Source organism: Columba livia, chromosome 20, assembly GCF_036013475.1.
Source record: "Columba livia isolate bColLiv1 breed racing homer chromosome 20, bColLiv1.pat.W.v2, whole genome shotgun sequence".
NCBI classification, from domain to species: Eukaryota; Metazoa; Chordata; class Aves; order Columbiformes; family Columbidae; genus Columba; species Columba livia.
The window spans coordinates 9,712,488-9,734,289 of record NC_088621.1 but is presented as its reverse complement, the minus strand read 5'-3'; the positions used below and the strand labels follow the sequence as shown (position 1 = coordinate 9,734,289).

Here is a 21,802-nt window from a genome sequence, read left to right as displayed (position 1 = left end):
CAGTAACACCTCGTCCTGGGGATGCTCTCCTGCCTTTTCCAGGGTACATTGCTTTGGCTGTTTCAAGGCTCTGAGAGAAGCAGATTCCTCTTTGCTCTCCTAGATCATGAGCATCTTGTTTATACCCTTGTTTATTAATTGACATCATGTATACTTTAGAAATAGGGCTTTATTCCTTCTTATTGTGTATTATGTTGACTTGTCAACTCTAATAATTTTCTCTTCCCAACATAATTTGAGAATTATGCATGAATACTGCAGACTACTTAAAATTATGTTTTACAATGCTTTCCTTTAAATTATATTCAGTTATGATGTACATATATATATATACACACATGCAGAGCAATAGGCCGTGCAGTTGCCGTTGGGCTCAGCTTGTCTCTGAGCTCAGTGACTTGGCAACGTTAAACTCAGAGGTTCAGCTGAACCCGCTTCCCTGCAACCCTTCCCAGCTTTTCCCTGGGAGAATCAGCAACAACATCAAACTTCTCCAGATAGAATGTGCAGGGGGAAGAAAATGTTTAAAATGGAAGGTGGCAGAGTCTGTTATGAACTTATGCTACTTATATGTACATTTTATTCACTCAACCACAAAATCAGTTGACAAATTGGCAGCCCAAAACGTAACCTTATTGTTGAAATTATCTCCATTAGCTAAGTCTGTGTGGTCTTTGGAAGCAGCTATGTAGTTCAGGAAGGCAAAGTGCAGTTATTTTGTTTCAAATACAAATTAACTCCGTTTTCCCTGCAGCCTGTGTCCATGGGGAGAAGGGTCCCAGCTTCTCTGCTGCTGTTCCCCTTTGCAGAAAAGCATTTACAAAAAGAGTTTATCAACCAACAAGTGTATCTATCACAGAATCCCAGTCTTCAGTCCAGGCAGGACTGGCATTTTGTTCATTTTGGCCTTAATCTACTGCATGAGGAGCTTGTTCATAAAACCTGAGTGGCGTTAGCAACATGCAGAATTTGGGCACCTTTCCTTTTACTGGAAAAAATGTACATCAGAATAAAACTGAGCCATTTCGATGCCTACGCTACAGACAGATATGACCGAGTCTTCTCATCTCACCTATCTGATAAAATCCAGGTGCGCTTGACATACTCAGGTTTAGAGCAAATATTTCAGCTTGGCTACACCAGTGACAGCAAGATTAGTAGATAGGAAACAGCCACCGATGGTGGTTTGCACAGCTATAGGGGACCAAGGTACCAAAGAGCAGCAGCAATCGGTGCGGTTGTTCGTTTCTTTTTGTTTTGCTTTATTCATTTTTTGTGAAATCAAAAGTACTGCAAAACAAATGATTCAGGGCAGCAAATAATGAGTTAGCTCAAAAAATTACTGCAGAATCACCAAGCACGTAGTGTGGGGACACCCCAAGGGCAGCAAAGCCACGGCTTGGCCTGCTCCCTGCTGTGGCCGTGCCAAACGGGACAGAAAAGGGCAGAAAATGAGCTAGTCAAAAATGTAGCCAGATATGGATTTCCCTCTCCTGAGGTATTTCAAAGCAATATCAGCTGGATGAAGCGCTCTGAGGAAAGTGTCAGAGATGAGGGGCGGACAGGAGTCAATCAGCTGGAACAGCTGGACAAGGGATCACAGCGTTCCTGCGGGGAAATCCGGCTTCTTGAAGCATCTTTCCATGAGAAGGGCAGGCAAAAGGACTTGAAATGCGACACAAAGAGGTTCTGCTGTGAATGCTGCACTGGCATGACCACGAGTTGTCCCCTGTGGACACCTGCTGTGGGTAACACTGGGTGGCCATGACCTGCATTACTGCTGATGGAAAGCTCTGCATGGACAATCTCCAGCCCCGTGGGACCGATTCATTCCCTCCAGTAGCTCTTCAGGGAATCTCATTCCCATCATGAAAACACCGGGATTTTGGAAGGAGGGAATTTTTCTGTTCTGATAAAAAGTTCTGCAATGCACTTGGGTGTTGTGAGCAGGGATTGACCTCTACAAAGGAGCCCCCAGGGAGTGGGGAAGATTTAAACTCATAAAAACATCTACATTAAAGCGTGCAGAAAGCTTTAACCTCACTGGCAGAGCTGATGGTGCCCATGCTTGTTGATGACTATATATACAACCTCTACACGCATTGCTGTCTTGACCCGCTTGGGTCATTAGTGTCCTTGTCCCTGCATCTTGTCATTAACCATCAGCATGTAAGGACATTTTTCCCTCCAGTAGCTCTGTAAGGTCCCTAAGGAGCTGTGCCGGGGGAGCCATTTCTCCTGCGTGCTGCTGGTTCCGATTGCCATCTCTGGGGGCTACTGCAGCGCAAATAAACAGCAACAATGACAGGGACATGTCTGGCATTGATTTGTAGTGAGATTAATTCACAGCAGCCGGCCAGCAGGTTATCCTGTACTTAAATCATAAATGCTGCTTCCAAATGTGGGCTCGTAGTGGTTTACACAGAACATGGGGGTCCAAAGCAGCTCATGGATCCACTCAGCTCCGAGCACTGGAGCTCTGCCCAGCTGTTCCCCCAGATGTTTTCTCTCTGGTTCATGCTGCAGCAAGATTCTTTGGGTTCAAGTTTCTCTCTCGCTTCCCCTGCAGAAAGCAGTGTAGTCTCCTTCAAAATTAACAACATGATTGCTCCAAGTTACTCTTGCAAAGTGGTGACAGGAGAAGGAAGGAGGGAGTCAGGGATCAGTCAGAAAAAAAGACCTAAAATTGTCAGCCTCAATGAGTTTGAAAGCTTAAAAGAACCTGCTGGGAGCCACCCAGGTGAGGGCTTGCAAGAGCACGTGTGAAACCCTCCTGAATGAGCTGCCTGATCTTGGTGTTGTCTCAGTGAAGGAAAATAAAATGTGGGTTGTGGCTTTCGAGCCTGATATGTCATTGGGGCACTACTGTGCAATGAGTAGCCCCGTCTCTTCTTTAGCTCCTTGTTAGCTCAGGGCTGGCAGGTCTGCATGTTTGGTGCCAAAGAAGAATGTCACGATGTTGGTTCTTCAAATGTGCTCGGCCATCCAGACCATCCAGGCCATCCAGACCTGATAAGCCTGGCTTATCAGGCAGGGGACAATCCAGCAAAAAAAGCCCCAAAATTTCCTTTTGGTCCACTGATAGTGGTGAGATGAATGTTTGCTCCTAAAGTTTAATCAATGTGAAAGTGCTTTGCTGAACGTTGCCTGTGTGGCGTTACTTGGCATTGGTGCTACATGTTGAAAACCGAGCCGGTTCTTGGCAGAGGAAACCTGCAGGTAAAAACTCCATCAATCTATGAGGGTCACTGTGGCCCGAATGTGCTGAAGGAACAGGCGCCTGGGGGAGCTGCCAGCAAATATTTCTGGTATCGATCGAACTCTGGCTCATCGTAGTTAGATTGATGCAAGCCACAGAGCAGATCAGGTGGTGTAAAAGGCCTGACTCGATACAGCTTATTTTGGCAATAGATGATGCATTCAGAGCAATGTCACTGCATTTGTGGGAGTGTCTTTCACTTGATTATTTTGACTTTTAAAGGGCTGAAGTTAACTGAGTGCAAACACTGTGCCTGGAGAGGAAGGTCCTCACCCAACAGGCAGCTTTTAACCTGGAAATGTGTTTGTCTAAACTTAACTCAGCAATTGTCTGAAGGGAAGCACTTGGGTAGCTGCATCTTCCATGTTGCATGGGGCATTAATAAGTGAAAACCATCTTTGCTTTTTTCATCTCTCCTTCCATGGACTGGGGTTCAGTTAAATCCTTTCGTGCTCTTGCTGTTGTGCCCAGAGTGACACTGAAACCTGAGCACACTGCTAGGACACAGGACGGCTCCCAAAATTGACTCACAGTCTGAGCTCACTGTGGCTACACAAGCTCCAGATAATATAAAAACATTTTGTTTGGCATGATGGGACAGATGGACATCTCCATGCTCCCAGAGGTGGCTGGTACTCAACCCTTCGCCATAAAATTCACATTTCATCCCATCTGTGAAGGGAGCTCGTCTGCAAGGCAACAGCTCCCTCCCCAACCAAAAACCCCTTTCTAGAGTCAAAGGTCTCCACTGGACATAATTTTTCCCGGCTTCTGCTAATGGGCTGTCCCAAGGAAAAAGGGGGACAAGGACTTTCTGGCAGAGCTTGACCCCGGCCAAGGAAAGGAGTGGGACCTGCGTGGCCTTTTCCAAAAGGCACTTCTGCAGTCAAGCAGAGAGGGTGTCTCATCTCTCAGAGCTGTGAGGCTTTCATTGGGGTTGACCAAATAACCTCAAAAGGTTAAAGGGCCAAGGCACATAATGCCCCACGATTTGCATTAGCTAAACAAATGAGCAAAGTTCAAGGTAAATCCCAGGACAAGTTCAACCGCTTCTCTCATGCGGAAAGATGCACATTTGTAGCACACGTGTTACGATCCAGAATATCCCAGGAGACATCAGCAACCCCATCTGGCTTGTGGGCTTGATCAGCCAGTTCATCCTGTGCGAGTAGAGCTGTAAAACGTTCACGAGTCAGGACTGAATGAAAGGCAAAAGCACATCCTTGCTTTACAAGCCACAGCCTGGTTCCTCCTGTCGCTGAGACTTACAATATTGATTTCAGTCTCTCTATTCTATTATCCTTTTCTTTTGCAAAAGTCTGTTATCTTTTTCTGTGGCAAAAGAAGGCACTTCTGTCGCAGCCGGGCTGGGATGATAATGCTGCTGTCGAGCCAAGTCTCTTGGGCAAACAATAAACATTAAGTGACATTTGCAAAGCAACTGGATTCAAGGACTAATGAAACCAAGGTCCCTTCTAGGCCCAAAAAAAGCCAGCCCAAAGCTTCTGGTGTTGCTGGTGACCCTCACAACAGCCCCTTTTTTCCAGGGATGAGATCAGTCAAATCAGTAGATGCCATTTTTTGTTCTCCCTGCCCAGGGAGTGTGTTTGCAGCTCATGAATCAGCTGCCAGGTCTAAGTTCGAAGCAAAGACCAGCTGCATCTTTCCCTCTCACTGTTAGGCTTCCAATTAATGAAGTTTTAATGAAACCAGGGTTTAGAAAGGAGACAGAGTTTTCATAAATCAGTGACATTTTCTATTAGAAGCCCCCCCACCCCGATCAAGCTGTTGAAGATCCATGTCGTTCTTCACAGCCAAAACAGAAGCTGATGATTCCAAGGCTGGAAACAGCTTGATTGTATTAATATATTTCATAATTTTGGCACCTGCAGAGCAGAGGAGGCTTCAGCGAGGCTACAGGTGATGGGACGGAGAGAAATGGGCAGTTATTGCCAGGGAAGGGTGTGGTGTCAGGAGAAAGCAGCAAGTGGGGAAAATTTTCGTCTGTCATAAAGCTTATTTTCCATATCCAGGAGAGTTATGAGTTTTAACTCCTATTGAATTCCTATTTCTCTCAGCAATTAAGTACGCTGGGGATGGGGAGCAGGCAGGGGCTCTGACCCTGGGAAATCAGCAGTTTTGGGTAGGGAGGTGGGTGAATTTTCCATGTTTTCCTGTCATTCCTTGTTGGCCTCTGGGTGAGATGTATCAGTCCATGGGAACTTCACATCAGTTGAAGACTTTGCTGAGTTCTAGCACTTGAAATCTGCATAACAAAAAGCCCAAGGAACTGTTTGGTTTGGGTTTTTTTTAAGATGGCATCTCTTTTCAGTGTTAGTTGTATCTGTTCAAGGATTTTCCAGGTGCTTTCTGGTGTAAGGTAACGTGGTAATCAGGGATATTCAGGCAATGGGTTCCGGTTTGGGTTTTTTTTGTGCACAGCAATTTTGTGCATCTTCTCATGGGTCTTGTTCAAAGGCACAGGGATTTCCTCAAGAGAAAAATCCTTATGGTGTGAGGATGATCCATTCGTGGGTGAGACGTGTTGTTCTTACAGAAAAAGGGATGTTGGGGCAGGATGGTGACCCACAGCCCTTTGGTGTGGTTCACAGCGTTGCTGCTTTTACAGCTCTGTTTTTTCATGGGTCCTTTCTGTGGATTGTCATCTTTTAGGTGGTTTATGGTATAGATAATAAAAATTGATGTCATCTTTGCAAGGTAAGAAACATTTCGTTTTTAGTGAATCACCTAATCCTGTCAGAGATAGCTTTGAACCAAAACAAATTATCCAAATATGTCTGCGTAACTGCCAGCGTGGTCGAACACGATTGTGTTTTCTTTGCACTGTTATCATAAAAATTATCAGCTGCATTTTGATTGCCATGCATTTCTCACTGCTGATAACAGTCGGCGTCACGTTGTGGCTCGAGGGGAGAGTGAGCGCTCAAGAAAACTGCCTTGTTCCAGTGCGTGGAGGAAAAAGGGTTTAGCACGAAATGTCAGACCTAGAGCTGCATGTCATTTTGTTTTACCCCACAGGCATACCAGGGCTGCATCCAGACCTGTGCCATATTCCTGGGCTACTTGTGAAAATAGAATCATAGAATCATTTGCATTGGAAGAGACCCTTATGATTATTGAGTTCAACCATAACCCACCCCTGGCACTGCCCCATGTCCTGAGAACCTCATGTCCGTCTGTCCAACCCTCCAGGGATGGTGACTCCAGCACTGCCCTGGGCAGCCTGTTCCAATGCCCCACAGCCCTTTGGGGAAGAAATTGTTCCCCACATCCAACCTCACCCTCCCCTGGCGCAACTTGAGGCCGTTTCCTCTGCTCCTGGCGCTTGTTCCTGGGGAGCAGAGCCCGACCCCCCTGGCTCCAAGCTCCTTTCAGGCAGTTCAGAGATCAGAAGGTCTCCCCTCAGCTCCTGTTCTCCAGGCTGAACAAACAAGGCTTAAGATGAACTTAAATGCAACAGCAAAGCTGCACTATCTCCTTGACCAGCCTTGTTCTTCCACACCTGGGGAAGCATTGGAATTGTAGCCCATCATGGCCATGACTTTCCAGCTGCTGATAAGGACTTTTGGGCATAGGGCTTGGAATCTGCTGGCTGAAAAGCTCATGTTGAGCTTTGTTTGGAAACATGACCATGGTTTGTCACCCAGGGCCTGTCCCTGGCCTTGCTGAGGCGTGGGGTGCATCAAGCACGGCCCCAGCAGCCGCAACCAGCAAAGTGCCGTTTACAGCATCAGGGAGCTGAGCTATCACGTGAGAGTTTATTTTAGTGTGAGAAGAGTCCTTAAGCGTCACTGAGCTAAATATTTCTCTAATTCATGCATCACTTAAGTACAATTAGCAGCCCAATCTCACAGACGTAGGTCAGACCTCTCTCCTGTGACGTGACTGCACGTTGTGAGATGGGGAGCTCAGGGCTGCGGTTTGGCTGAACCTCCTGGGTCATTAGTGACAGTCCTTGAATCCCTATTCAGCACCCACAGCGGGTAAAGAGGAGACATCGCTGAGGCTCATTTGTGAGGTGCTTGTACAAAGCATGTACCTCAGGGGCTTCACAGAGACTGGAGCAAGCCCAGGTTGTGCAGGAAGTCTGTATTAGTCCTCCAACCCTCTTGTTCAACTCCCTTTTGCTTCAATGTCTGCTGAGAGACTCATTTTCCATAAAAGATACCCTGAAGCATCCAAAGGCATTTATGTTTTGTGATATGGCATAGAGCAATCTAACAATTAAGCCGTTCAGACAAGCTGATGAAGGAATATATGCTGAACCAGTACATTCCATATATCCTCTGCTTCGAGGAATTATTACGGTGTACCACCCAAGTAAAGACCTGTCTCAGGGACCTATTGTGTAGCTTATGAGATGAAGAGGTGCAGGTGACAGGACGAGAGGAAACGGCCTCAAGTTGCGCCAGGGGAGGGTGAGGTTGGATGTGGGGAACAATTTCTTCCCCAAAAGGCTGTGGGGCATTGGAACAGGCTGCCCAGGGCAGTGCTGGAGTCGCCAGCCCTGGAGGGGTTTAAAACGCATTTAGACAAGGTTCTTAGGGACATGGTTTAGTGCTACATGTAGGTTATGGTTGGACTCTATGATCCTGAAGGTCTCTTCCAACTGAAATGATTCTGTGATTCCCAGTGGGCTCCAAACAAATAGCATGTCTGATCATAGAATCACAGAATCATTTTGGTTGGAAAAGACCCTCAAGATCATCGAGTCCAACCATAACCCACCCCTGGCACTGCCCCATGTCCTGAGAACCTCATGTCCGTCTGTCCAGCCCTCCAGGGATGGTGACTCCAGCACTGCCCTGGGCAGCCTGTTCCAATGCCCCACAGCCCTTTGGGGAAGAAGTTGTTCCCACATCCAGCCTCCTTTCAGGCAGTTGCAGATGCAGAGCTTGTAGAGCCATCACCAAAACACATCATCCTTTCATGTCCCAAACCTGAGTTTATCACCCGATGTGCTGCTCTGACTCCATTTCACCTCACACCGATGTGCACCCTCCTGTGCTGTGTTTCCTGTCACCAGAGCCCAGAGCTGAGCTCTGCACCTGCTGCTGGTCCCCGTGCTCTTCCGAGCTTTTCTGCAGCCTGGCAGCAGGTACCAGCAAAGATGCTCATTGCTCCCAGTTTCGAGGTGCGGGTGCTCTGTGCCCCCTCCTTGTCGCAGACTCTGAGTCATGCATTAAAATGACTTTCCTGAATTTTATTTTTTCGCTGTGACAGCTGATTTGTATTTTCTTCCCTCTGTGCTCGGGTGTACTGATAGCTGGCAGGAGCTAGCAAATGCCACGCGAATTGCTGGAGGGGACTTCACAATTGATCACCTTGTTTTTACCAATGCAAGGAAAAAATCATGTACTCCTAGCAACAGAGTAACTTAGCAGTTACTCTGGGCTTTAATTGAACTTTCTACCTGGCGGTTTTCAGTTGAATTAATCTTGTTTTCAAACAACGGTCATTACATAGAGAGCAAAATGTTATATAAAAATCATTTCAAAATGCAAATAAAATAAAAGACAGATCCACATCCTAGCGCAATGTGACAGAAAGAAACAAATCAGAAAGTATTAAAATCACTTGTGTCCTTTCTTCATATATTCTGAGCCTCGGTGCACAAACACCAATTTCTCATATGATCTGCCCTTGAATTATTAAACTGAAGTACACAAGTGGAGGGGTTTTTGTTATGTATTTCCGTCTCCAGCTGAATTCGGTATTCACCAGCTGTCTTCAGGGCTTTAGATTAGTCAGGAAAGATCCATGACAGGCACCAGCCAAGTGGGGAGCTTCATTGTCACTGATGCTCTTGGCTAATGTGTGATAATGGGAGCCATGGGCTTTGGAGAGCAGATGTGATAGACTTCAGAGGAACTACAGCTTCTGCAAGGTTGTGAAAATACGAAGAAACAGGTTTTTTGTGTGCCTTGACTGGGCAGCTGCTGGGGACGCCCAGCTTACTGGGACAGACTGGTGCAACCAGTTCCATCTTGAGACACGGGCAACCCGTCCGTCACTTCCTGGGCCCTATTAATAATGTCGGTGACTACGGGCATTTTAAATTGAAAGTGCCGGTTTGACAAATCATAACTTCTGCCCGCACGGATGGATTTCTCGTGCCTTCTGTGAATTTCTCACTGTGAAAGAAAATTGCTTTCTTAATATTAAATGCCTTCCAAATGAGAAAGTCCCAGTCCTGAGGTCACGACAACTTTCAGTTACTAAAATATAGTAACAAACCCAGTGTGAAATAATAGAGGTCAAAATGAAACCCCAAGGATTGTACCATAATTACCAGAATCAGATGTTTTTACTGATTGCATTTGGCTTCTATTTTTTTTCTTTCTCAGATCCCATAGCCTTCGCACGCATTTTCATTTTGGCCCAAATTGAGCAGAGAACACACGGCAGGATGAGAAAATCCTCCCTGCTCTGGTTTAATGACACACCAAGGGATGAGCGGTACTAAAAAGTACTAAAATACCGTTATGTCCCCAAACAGAGTCCTATATTTCACTATATATTCTCTTCAATAACGGTCTCTTCCATTTTTTCTGTGACCTGTTTAGGACGAAGTTGCCCATTTCTGAGCTGTTTTCTTGTGTGCTGCTGTGGTTTGGTGTTGGACTATGATATTTTTTTCTTTTCTCTCCTATGACTGTGCAAGCTGTTCATTTATCTTTAGGGAAGCTCTGCACAGGATGTGACTATAGTCAACCTGGCGTAAATAATCCCATTTCAACCCAGCAGAGAACTGTATCAGTTTTGTTAGTGTAGGATGTCTTCTCGTGTTTGTCACTGACGCTGGGCATTTGATCCTTGAATAAATATTGCCAAAGGCAGCAGGGACAGGGTGCTGTCCCCAGGACACTATTGCATGACCTGGCTTCTCCAGATGCAACCAAAGTGCACAAGTGTCCTCTGCCCCCATCTCTAGTTGTGTCCTGAATCCTCTCCAGAGCTGCAAACACATCAAGGACAGTTCTGAGAGCTGAGGGATGTCTGCAAGGAAACACCCTGTGTCTCCTCAACCCGCACGCAGGAGTTAGGTGGGGTTAAAATCTGCCCAGCTTGCCTAATAGGGCACAAGTGTGATGGGAGCGGCTGAGGGAGCTGCGGGTTCAGTTGGAGAACAGGAGCTGAGGGGAGACCTTCTGATCTCTGAACTGCCTGAAAGGAGCTTGGAGCCAGGGGGGTCGGGCTCTGCTCCCCAGGAACAAGCGCCAGGAGCAGAGGAAACGGCCTCAAGTTGCGCCAGGGGAGGGTGAGGTTGGATGTGGGGAACAATTTCTTCCCCAAAGGGCTGTGGGGCATTGGAACAGGCTGCCCAGGGCAGTGCTGGAGTCACCATCCCTGGAGGGCTGGACAGACGGACATGAGGTTCTCAGGACATGGGGCAGTGCCAGGGTGGGTTATGGTTGGACTGAATGATCTTAAGGGTCTCTTCCAACCAAAATGATTCTGTGATTCTATGATGTTCTGCTGCGCCCTTTCTGTGCTGCTGCCCAAAAATGCGAACACTAGAGGATCAAATAAAGGTGATGCTCCTTTGCTTTCTGTTCTGTTCATTATCTCAGAAGCATCATTTTGGCTTCATATCGCAGCCCAGCTGGGTTCAGGGGTATCTCTGGGGGACCAACCAGACCAAATGCTGAAGCACAGCTTGTGAAAGGCTCCCGGGGATCTGTACACTGATGGGGAACCTTTATCTGCAACCCTAACGATGTGAGCACATCGGGAACAGCAGAACTCATGAGTTTTATGCCAGCAGAGCTCATGCAGGAGCGAGTGTGAACTCATGTTTCCTACAAGTTGGATTTTCTTTAGTACTGTGTAACCACATTAACCTGAATAAATGACCCTCTGCTCTCTCCACCAGTAAAATGTGCTGCAATGGAGCCTGGGGGTGCACAGGCTGTGTAACCCCCACAGCTGCTGCTGCATTTCACAACCATTTTTTCCAGTTGTCGTCTCTTTGTATTTGGTGATCATCACTTTGGAGCAAATCCAACCCATAAAGCACCGTTTATTCTGCGGCCACTGCAGCACAGAGCATTGTCAGCCGATTAGCATGAGCTATGAAACAAGGAGGACAACCTAAAAAACAAATGTCGTTTGGCTAAACGGAGCAGCCTGACAAGCTGGTCTCCATCTATCTCAGCTTTGCCTGGTGCTACACAGCAGTCTATTTGCTGTTTTGTTAGTATTATTTTTTGTTAGCCATCGTCTGCTGTGTCAAGGATGCCTCAAGTCTTGCACAGTAGTTCTCAATCTCCCTGGTAAAGCTTTTAGTAATTATTAGTGTCCTTTGTGCCTTTCAGGAACATGTCTCACCTTCTAATCCACTTCTCCCAGCATTCTTGAAACATTTTTAACTAAGTAAAACAATGGGTTTCCTTTGGCTAAAGGCTTTCAGGAGACATGTGGCAGCAGGGCCGGTTCATGTAGTTCACTTGGGTTTCTGCTACCTGATCTAATTCAGAAGCGGCTCAAAGATCACTCCTCCAGGCAGTGCGCGAGAAACGGGGGGAAGAGCGGTGGGTTTAGCCCAATCGGTTTTGTGAAACAGCCAGGACAGGTTATTTTTGCTATACATTGCCTTTCCCTCACTCCATAATCCTTCTGTGTTTGCTGGGTGTCAGGTTGATGGTTATTGTCGAAAAGCAATGGCCTGTGCTCTGTTGACACCTCCTATGGCATAAGCTTGAGCTCTGGAGCACCTAACGCAGATCAAAGTCCCCTCAGATCCCTGCTGGGTGCATGCTGGGATCAAGACATAAATATGTCATACCCAACACAGGACCCGCGGTCCCCGAGGGTCCCAGCACGTCTACCCCAGGGTGCAGACACCTCTGCCCTTCTCCTGATGGAAGAGCATCTCGTGCAGCAAAGAATGCAGGTCCCTATTATTCTTGCAAAACATGGGGTTTTGGCACACCCCACACAGTGCCCTGCCACAAAACCCGCTTGTTGCGCTTTCATTAATTGAATGAGGAACAGGATTGCCCAAAATCTGCTGCCCGCAGCAGGACACACAAGCATCACGAGCCCAGAGCAAATTTCCCCTCATCCCATTGATGATTTACACTGGGGAGATTAATCCATTAGAAACTCCATATCTGCGGGGTAGGCTGAAGTCACTGGCCCTGAAATAGGAACTCCCAGCTGTAGCCCTAATTAAATCTTGTGAGTTTGCTCCTCCAAGAGGCTCCCACAGGCCTCGCGTTGAAGGTCAAGATGTTGCAGACCTATTTACGCGTGCGCTTTGATTGGGGTCAGACCGGGAGCCTGTTGTCGAGGCCTGGGAGCTTTAAAACTAGGAAAACTAGGCAAAAGAAATTGTTAAAGCTTGTTAATTTGTACTTCAGCCTGAGAGCATTCTCTAATTTAAAAAGAAAAAAGAAACCCACAACACTTTTCCATGTTTTAGTTAAGCTATTTAAAGTTAATTGAATGGGCCCAGGATTAATATTGCTGCTGTGTTTTCTGTGGAGGTGTTACTGCAATTTACCTATCAAGGGGCCTATTTCTCTTAGCCCAGTTTAATAACCATTATATCCCGGCTGTGAAGCAAGGAGATCAGTGCAGAGGCAAAGCACTGACCCACTCCCTGCTTAAAATGTCACCCCAGGGCATTTAAGTCCGTGTCTAATAAAAAACCCTCACGAGGTGCTGAGATCCAGCAGATGGAATGATGTTCTCGTACAACCAGGACTATGCAGGATGATTTCTTTGCAGACTGTCAGCAGTGTTTTCCGTCACCAGACACAAACACCAGTGGCTTTACGGGTTCATTTAAAAACACGCTGGGTGCACCAGCTCGTGTCCCAGGAATCCCACAAGGTTTAAGGGATGCTCTGAACCCACCCTGGGTACAGGTGGGGACATGGCAAACAAAGCCAATACTATCTCAGTTAGTGATGTCAGATGTTATTTGCTGAGTAACTCTGAGGCTCAGGTGACAGTGTGGATGTCGGAGCCGGTGACAGCAGCTACAATCAGATAATGGGGTGTGCAGGGAAGAGCCAGGAAAACAACATTAAAAGAGCTTTGCTTAACTCTTTGAATGAACATGTAGCAATAGGGGTGGGGAAGTAATAAATGTATAATCATCATTATTGCTTTGTAACATTCTGATGGCTTTTAAAAGATTGCAAAGAGTTGTGCCTAAAGATTTTATAAAACCTTTTCTAACTCTTGCAGAACAGCTTTCTCTCCCTGGTTGTATAGTTTGTATTGCAGTTCTGTGCCAGTGCTAAAATGTGGTAATCGTTTTAGGCTTCAGTATTCTGGGTAGAAATAGTAGAGCAGAATACTTCAGTTGCTACAGTAATCTTGTATTATTTACTAGTTGCTAAGTTATCTTTTTATATATTATGTATTTCCAAGTATTTTCTCCTGACTGCTGTGCTTTGAAGAACATGGTCTTCAAACATGGGATTAGCAGATGAAATGTTTCGTGTAGATGAGGTTCTTAAGGACATCGTTTAGAGGTGGACTTGGCAGTGGTAAGTTAATGGCCAGACTTAAAAGTCTTTTCCAGCCAAAACAATTCTATGATTCTATTCTATGATTCTAAGAAACGAGAAGTAGCAGCACCAGTATTTAGAAAATGCTATTTGAAGCATCCTGAGTATCAGAGCAAATCAGCGCGATGCTTCTGGCCAGGGCAGGAGGGGCAGCAGGGGGCTCAGGCTGGATATGAGCCTCTGCAGGGATTTTGCCTTGCAAATGCATTTCAGTATTGTTTGTTTGCCTTATGCCAGTGATCAGGTGTAAATGCCCAGGGAAAGGGCTGTGTACGTCACAGCACTAGATGGTTCTGAGCTGTCAGTGCAGCCGGCAAGCAGCAGGATGGAGTAAGGGACTCATGCCCAATCCCAATGTGCAAGCCAAAGGTGTTCTTTTTCACTATATTTAGCATTGGGCTGAGTCGTGCATTTTTTTTAAAGATGAAATGTTATTTTCTGCAAGGGAAAATGCCAAGCTGTCCAAACCTGAACTAGTCCCTGGTTGTACATCAGTTCAGGTGGGGATGCAGATGTGGATGATGTGACTGGGGCAGGCAGTGGGACCGGGGATGGCACCCCAGCTTTGCTCCTGCTCGCCAGGCTTGTTGCCCATAGTGACCCTTGGTGGCCTCTTTGAGGTGGACATGTTCTGGCCTCTGGTACAAGGCAGACTCAGGGCTGCCTCCGAACCATTTCCAGAAGGTTAACAACGAGTTGGTGGCCAAGAGGCCCATAGTTCCTGGAGTGTGTGAGCAAGAGTGTGAGCAGCAGGTCAGGGAGGTTGTTCCTCCCCCTCTGCTCTGCCCTGGTGAGGCCACATCTGGAGTACTGGGTCCAGTTCTGGGCTCCCCAGTGCAAGAAGGACAAGGAATTACTGGAGAGAGTCCAGCGGAGGAACACAGTGATGCTGAGGGGTCTGGAGCATCTTTGTGATGAGGAGACACTGAGAGAGCTGGGGCTGTTGAGCTGGAGAAGAGAAGCTGAGAGGGATCTGATCCATGGGATCAATAGCTCAGGGTGGGTGTCAGAGGATGGACCAGACTCTGTCCAGTGGTGCCCAATGCCAGGGTGAGGGGCAACAGGCACAGACTGAAACACAGGAGGCTCCATGTGAACATGAGCAGAAACTTGTTTGCTGGGAGGTGCCAGAGCCTGGCCCAGGCTGCCCAGAGCGGGTGTGGAGTCTCCTTCTCTGAGACATTCCAACCGCCTGGACCCACCTGTGTGATCTGCTCTGTGACCCTGCGTGAGCAGGGCTGGGCTGGGCATCTACAGAGCTCCTGCAACCCAGCCAGCCTGGGGTTCTATGAGTTGGTGCACATTTGTGCTATCAGAGCATCCTTTCTATCTTCCATTTTTGTTTATTCTTTCTCTTCTATGTCTACATAGTCAGACAAGTTTCCTACACTGAGCCCCAGCCTGGGCCACCCTGACCCCCTTGTGCTGCTCTCTGGCCCCCAAGGAGCACCCAACATCGGTCACACTTATCCTGCGCTCAGTGGAGGGTCAGACAGGACTTTCCTGCCCTGGGTTTCAAGGTGGCACATCCTCACAGTACACTCCCTTTGCAGAGACCACCCCGCTTTGACATGGTCTTGTTCCACCCAGACAAACTGTAAAAGAGGTTTCTTTTGACCTGTACAAGGAACAGTTTCTAATCACAGAGCTGCAGGTATCCCAGCAGTGCTCAACGGTCCCACATGGGCTGTGGGGTGGCTGGAGGGACACACAGGGGGTGCCCATGGGACAGGTTAATTATGAATGCCACATCATTTCATAGCGCAGACTTCATAGGCCAGGTGCGGGGGGTTAATGCTGCTGTGAATACACACTTGAATGCCATAAACTGCTACAAATGCAAGTGCGCTAGCACGGAGCAAGTGGTGGAAGGACAAAAAGCAGCAGTGATGGGGAAAAGGAGACTCCTCTATCTTCAGCTCATAGCACACAGTCAGCCAGCCTTGACAGGGACATTCAGGAACAATTTCTTCCCCAAAGGGCTGTGGGGCATTGGAACAGGCTGCCCAGGGCAGTGCTGGAGTCACCATCCCTGGAGGGTTGGACAGACGGAGATGAGGTTCTCAGGACATGGGGCAGTGCCAGGGGTGGGTTATGGTTGGACTCGATGATCTCGACGGTCTTTTCCAACCAAAATAGTTTTATCATTCTATGATTCTGTGGTTCTATGTGTACAGAGCAGAGCAAAATCTATCTTCTGTGCTTTCATTGCCAGTGCTATAGGAGTCCCAGGCCTCCTTCAGTGGATGTGTGGGCCAGCAAGGGGGTGTGGGTAGAAGAAATTAGCTTTGCTGTAATTGTAGGGAACACAGAATGAAAACATGGCTGCTTTAAAACCAGTAGCATGTTACAGGTTGTGAAATGGCTTTGTCCCTCTGTCCTGGGAAGTGGGACATGAGAGTCACTCCAGGTCTCAGGCTGCCAAATATTCTCCCTTTGCTGGCATGTTTTCTTAGATAGGAAAATATATAAAAGGAAACCTTGAGATTTGGAGGGGGTGAGTGTCTGGATATTTAGAAAATATTTCATATGTTCCTTATATATTTGTGAACACACACACACTTTACACTTTATTTTATATAGATAGTAAGACATTACTTTCATATATGTATATATAAATATGTATAAAAGCTCATCCAGGAGCTTTTACAGTGGGGAACTGCCCTGGTGCTCTGGATTAAAAGGTCATTTGCTGCCTTTCAGGCACCGGTATGAATCCATCAGCCTTCACAGCCCAGCAGATCCCATCTGCAAACAGCTTCTCCTGCGGGATCTCGCTCTCTTTCTGCATGTTCTCCCTGCCCCTGGCTTCTCCAGCATACGCTGTTTTCTTCTTGTTATAAAATATCCGTTGCTGAGCTTATCTGGGCGGTACAGTTGGTACAAAATGGCCATTCATCCAGCCCCTGGGCAGACAGAGGAATACATTAGATTCTGCATGGAGTGCACTGGGGCTGTGTGCTTTAATATACAGCCAACACGAAATGTTGGTCCTATAGAAAAGTCCCAGATCAGTAGTTTATGAGCTGAAAGCCCGTCTGGCTCGAAGAACGGCTGTACAGTCTGTTGCGAGCGCTCACAGAGCTGCCCAGAACCGCCGTGCCGGTGGTTAGCACAGCACAGAGCCCAGCTGACCTGCAAAGAGTCCCAGTATTTTGGGGGCTATGTCCCCCATTGTGGCAGTCGGCTGTGGGTATGGGCACAGACAGTTTGCATTTGCCTTGCAGGCATTCAAGACTTCCACACAGTAGGTCTGAGACTAAACCAAAGGCATTATCTTATTATTCTGAGATTATCAAGGGCTGCCACAAACAAGAAATGTATGAGGGACCTGGGGGGTTCAGCTGGAGAACAGGAGCTGAGGGGAGACCTTCTGATCTCTGAACTGCCTGAAAGGAGCTTGGAGCCAGGGGGGTCGGGCTCTGCTCCCCAGGAACAAGCGCCAGGAGCAGAGGAAACGGCCTCAAGTTGCGCCAGGGGAGGGTGAGGTTGGATTTAGGAACAATTTCTTCCCCAAAGGGCTGTGGGGCATTGGAACAGGCTGCCCAGGGCAGTGCTGGAGTCACCATCCCTGGAGGGCTGGACAGACGGACATGAGGTTCTCAGGGACATAGGGCAGTGCCAGGGGTGGGTTATGGGTGGGTTATGGTTGGACTTGGTGATCTTGAGGGTCTTTTCCAACCAAAATGATTCTATGATTCTCTGATTAGGCTTTTGGGTTTGCAGATAGGGTATTTTAAAACCATGAGGCAAGAGGCTGCTCTCCTGCTGCTGTTGGTCTCCCACCTCAGTGTGGGACAGCACATCACAAGGATCACTTGGAGTCCTCAACAGCCCAAGAGGACCTTTTTAGATGGCTCTTGTGGGCAACCTGTGCCCAGCAGGTTTAGGAAAAATAAGTATGCAAGTGCTATCCTGGCTAAAACCATCACTCCAGAGGAGCCAGTCCTGCCTCCTGTTGAGAGGAGCATTTTTGTTCATGCGGCTTCAACAGCTCTTGCGGGTCAGCAGAACAGCCCCACTCATACTGCTGCAGGGGCCCAGCCTGGGATCACCCCATCTGCACCCCAAGGCCACCTTAGGATTCGAGAGAGGAGCCTCCCACTCTTTTTTTTTTTTTAAAGCAGAGCTGATATTAAACAAAATTATCAAAAGTACTATTTCAGCATTTAACTCTTCAAGGAGGCAAGCTCTTCCCACAGGGTCATTTCCCTGCATAGATCAGAAGGAGAGCATGGCAGGTGGGACACAGAAGTATCTAAAGGTGCCAGTGGTGTAACCAGTGCTTTGCAAGCATGGCAGCTGCCAGCTTTGGAAATTGCAGGTAGGGAGACTGGAGGAACTGGGAGGGACTCTGCTTTCATCCACAGCAGGAAATTTAAATCAAGGAGTCAGGAAGCTACAGACTGGATGGCATCAGGTCCACCTTCCCTTCCAAGGTATCTCTTGGGTCAACATCCCCAACTCAGTTCCTGAGGTCCATCAGAAACTGCAGTGGACAATTCCTGGTGCTCTCCATAGAAGCCAACATACCTGTACACATACAGATTGTCATTCACGTCACTTACTACATGACATAGAAACAAACTGGGCCTCAGCACTGGGCACAGTTTGTTTCTGTATCACTGCTTACAGTCTATTCCAAGAGCACCCATTCAGAAGCAGCATCATTGATTTCTTCTAATTATAAATCCTATAGAAAGTTTTCAGCTTGCAACAGCCACAGTTTTCCTCTCAGTAGAGCCAATAAAAGTTACGAGTTGCTCCCTGGTTACTGTCGCTGCAACAATAAAAAGCCGGAGTAATTGAAAAGTGAATCAGGGAAACTGCCAGATTGGAGAGAAATGATAATGGAAGAAATTACCTGGGAGCCCAAGCCTAATGCGAAGTCTTGTGTCTGGCTGCACCAAGCCTGAGCCTATTCTGGACAAACTCCTGTGCTGATATGTATCTAAATGAGGAGTACATACCTCCTGCATGCAAGTGGAGAGGAGAGGAAAGCAGGAGCAATGACCATATACTTGCTGAAGGGCAAACAGTACATGAGCCAACAAGGGTGATTTTTAATCCCAGTTTAGATGGTTCCTCTACTTAAAATGCAAAATGACAATAAAAAACCAATTATTTCTCTCTATATTAGCACGAAGCTTAAAATCAAGAGCTGGAGACACAGCAGCAGATGCGTATTTGTCAAGAACAATTCTTTCTCACTAGACAAATCAATTGGTACAGGAAGACCCAAAAACCTAAAAGTCATGACTGTTTCCATGTTGTTAAGATCAGGTGATAACCATGGTTGTTTGGTAATCCAGGTAGCTTGAAGCAAAGCGCCAGGTAGCATAACAATAGGCTCCGCAAGAGCTTGGTAGTGGCAATACTGGTATTGAGGGAGAGCCACAAAGACTTGTAGGAGTGAGAGGAAAGGAGCAGCACATGTCGACATAGACAATGGTGTGTCCCGAGGTGAATTTTCACACCTGTAGCAGACGTGAAGAAGCAGGGGGCTGACCCGGAGCTGTTCTTCCAACACAGTCACCTTGGGACATAGTCAAGCAGATCCTGAAGGAGTCAATTCTCTTTGACTCTCCATGAGGACAGAATGCATTCATCGTACTGGACATCCTGCACCCTCAGCTAATCTGCCCATGTAAAGTCTGTCAGCATTTTAAGTCAGTCTTAAGGAGGCTGACACATAGAATCATAGAATAATTTTGGTTGGAAGAGCCTCTTAGGATCATCGAGTCCAACAATAACCTAACTCCACCACTAAAGCATGTCCCTAAGAAGCTAATCTAAACACCTTTTAAACCCATCCAGGGATGGTGACTCCACCACTGCCCTGGGCAGCCTGTTCCAATGGCCAACAGCTCTTTCCAGGAAGGATTTTTTCCTAACATCCAATCAATCATCTCTGCAGGCATCCTCAAAAAGGACGCAAGTGAAGAGCATGTCTCAGAGATGCTGCTCTGGCAAGCACCACAGGGGTGACCACCCCCTGGGTGATGGGTGACAACAGGTTTTGGACAGCTTCTGGAAGGACTGTTCCCTGAAGGGGGTAAAAACAAACCCATAAACTGCAGAAAAAAGAGTTTGTATTGGCCTCAGAGAACTGTCCCTGAGCCAAGAACAGGAAGAAAAGTCCACCACAGGTTTGAACATCACACCCTGATGTGATGGGCTGGGGTAACCACATGCAAACAGGCCGCCGCCATTGACATGACCACTAGGATGAAATTATGGGTTTGGCACATGGGTGGACTTGGGAAGATGCTGGGGCTCAACTTCAGGTTCAAGTTTCCCCGGGAATAAGACCCCGAAGGAATGCAGGAGCGGGTGGTAGGGCAGAAACCATTGCTGTTCCCTCCACAGCACTGGTGTGCGGCCAGCACGGCGTGGAGCCAACCGGGAGGCCTGCAAACCCTGGGCGGCCTCGAGGCGCTCAGCAAACCTCCGCTAACACCTTCCCACACCGCTGCAAGGCAACCACACGAATTAACCCCCATTTCCACACCTGCAGTTGCCAAGAGAAACGCTTTCCATAATCCTGTTGGTTGCGAAGTACACAGCTGCTCCATTTTACTTGCTCTTTTAACATGAAAGAAAGCAGAGTACGGGTGGTGAGATTTTTCTTATGCACAACAAAGCAGGCTGGAAATTTGTGACTAAATACCGAGGGGATTTGCAGTCCAGCTTTGAACTATGCAACAAGGAGCCACTGGTGACAATTGTGCGCTCACTATTTTTAGCTGGGCGGCATGAATATTGAATCCCTGGGGAATGAGAACAGCAGCAAAACCACCAACCCCACCAGACTTGCTCTTCAGAGAACCCATCTGGGGCAAAAACAAGAACTTTGCCTCTTGCCCCTGCTGTTCAACTACCTACAGATTTTCTGCACCAGGTGTTTGATCGTTGCAGGAAATAAATAAATAGAATTGTAGAAATCAGCGCTTGTAAGGATAGGTGGATAAATATATATATATATATATATATATGTGCTAATCTGCTAATACACACACAGATACACATAAATATTTCAGGGTCTGCATTTAACCAAAGTGCACTTATTTTTCTTAATTAACTACTTTGAGGATGAATGATTTTGCGTCTTGGCAGGGAAGACGACCTTAGATAACACACTGAGCGACTCAGAATTGATAAGGTTTGTCCAATCCTTATCGGCTCGGGGGGGCAGGAGAGGGAATTTCCTGCTGGACCATTTCCGAACTGCCAGCCGTGCGATCTGACCACACGCTATTGCCACATTCTCAATTGCAGAAGCAGGCACCGGTTTGCATCACCTTTCCTCCACTACAGTGCTAAGCCAAAGATGTTTGGTTTTTCTGAGGCTTCCCGAAGGTAAATAGTTTAGAAGAGGGTGTACAAGTCCTGGTGCTCGCTGTTTGCCACAGGCAAGCTCGTGTTTTGGGCTGTAAGGCCTGAGTTCAGGGTGCTGTTCACAGGGTGATCATCTGCAGCACAGGGCAAGACTCAGGGTGTCTCAGAGCATTTCCATCCTTTATTGACCGCACCGATGGCTCACAGAGCCAACTTTACACATGTGCCAAGTTTCTCTGCTGCAAAGTGTTCATTTCTATGTATTCTGCAGGAATCATCTGGTTTTAAGATCTGGTATGTGTAAGAACAACTTTTACCCACTGGATCTACAGCAGAAGTCAGCCAAGAGGGAAGCGTTCTCTGCTTGTGCTCTCCACACAAGCACAACCGGGGAGCTGGAAGGAAAAAAGGGGCAGATTCAAGGTTGTGGCACAGGGTGAGGTGTAAGAGTTACCCGGGGAGTCGCTCGGGGTTTTGTCTCTGTTGGGATGAGCAAGACTGATACTGGATCACTACGTCTCCCACCAGGGACACCATCCCTAGCACAGGGCTATGTTTCTCCATTGCTCTACTGGCATTAAGTTGGCAAGAGCTCTAGCAACATCCATTTGCACATTTACACTGTTAGTGCTAAATGAAACCAAAAGAGCAAAATTTG

The 21,802-nt window shown here is 47.3% G+C and overlaps 1 protein-coding gene across 6 annotated transcripts in view; it reads left to right on the top strand.

Annotated features, from left to right (window-relative positions):
- The window catches only part of CALN1 (calneuron 1), a 160,908-nt gene that overhangs the window by 125,399 nt on the left and 13,707 nt on the right, over positions 1-21,802 (top strand). The gene's annotated exons all lie outside the window — the stretch shown is intronic.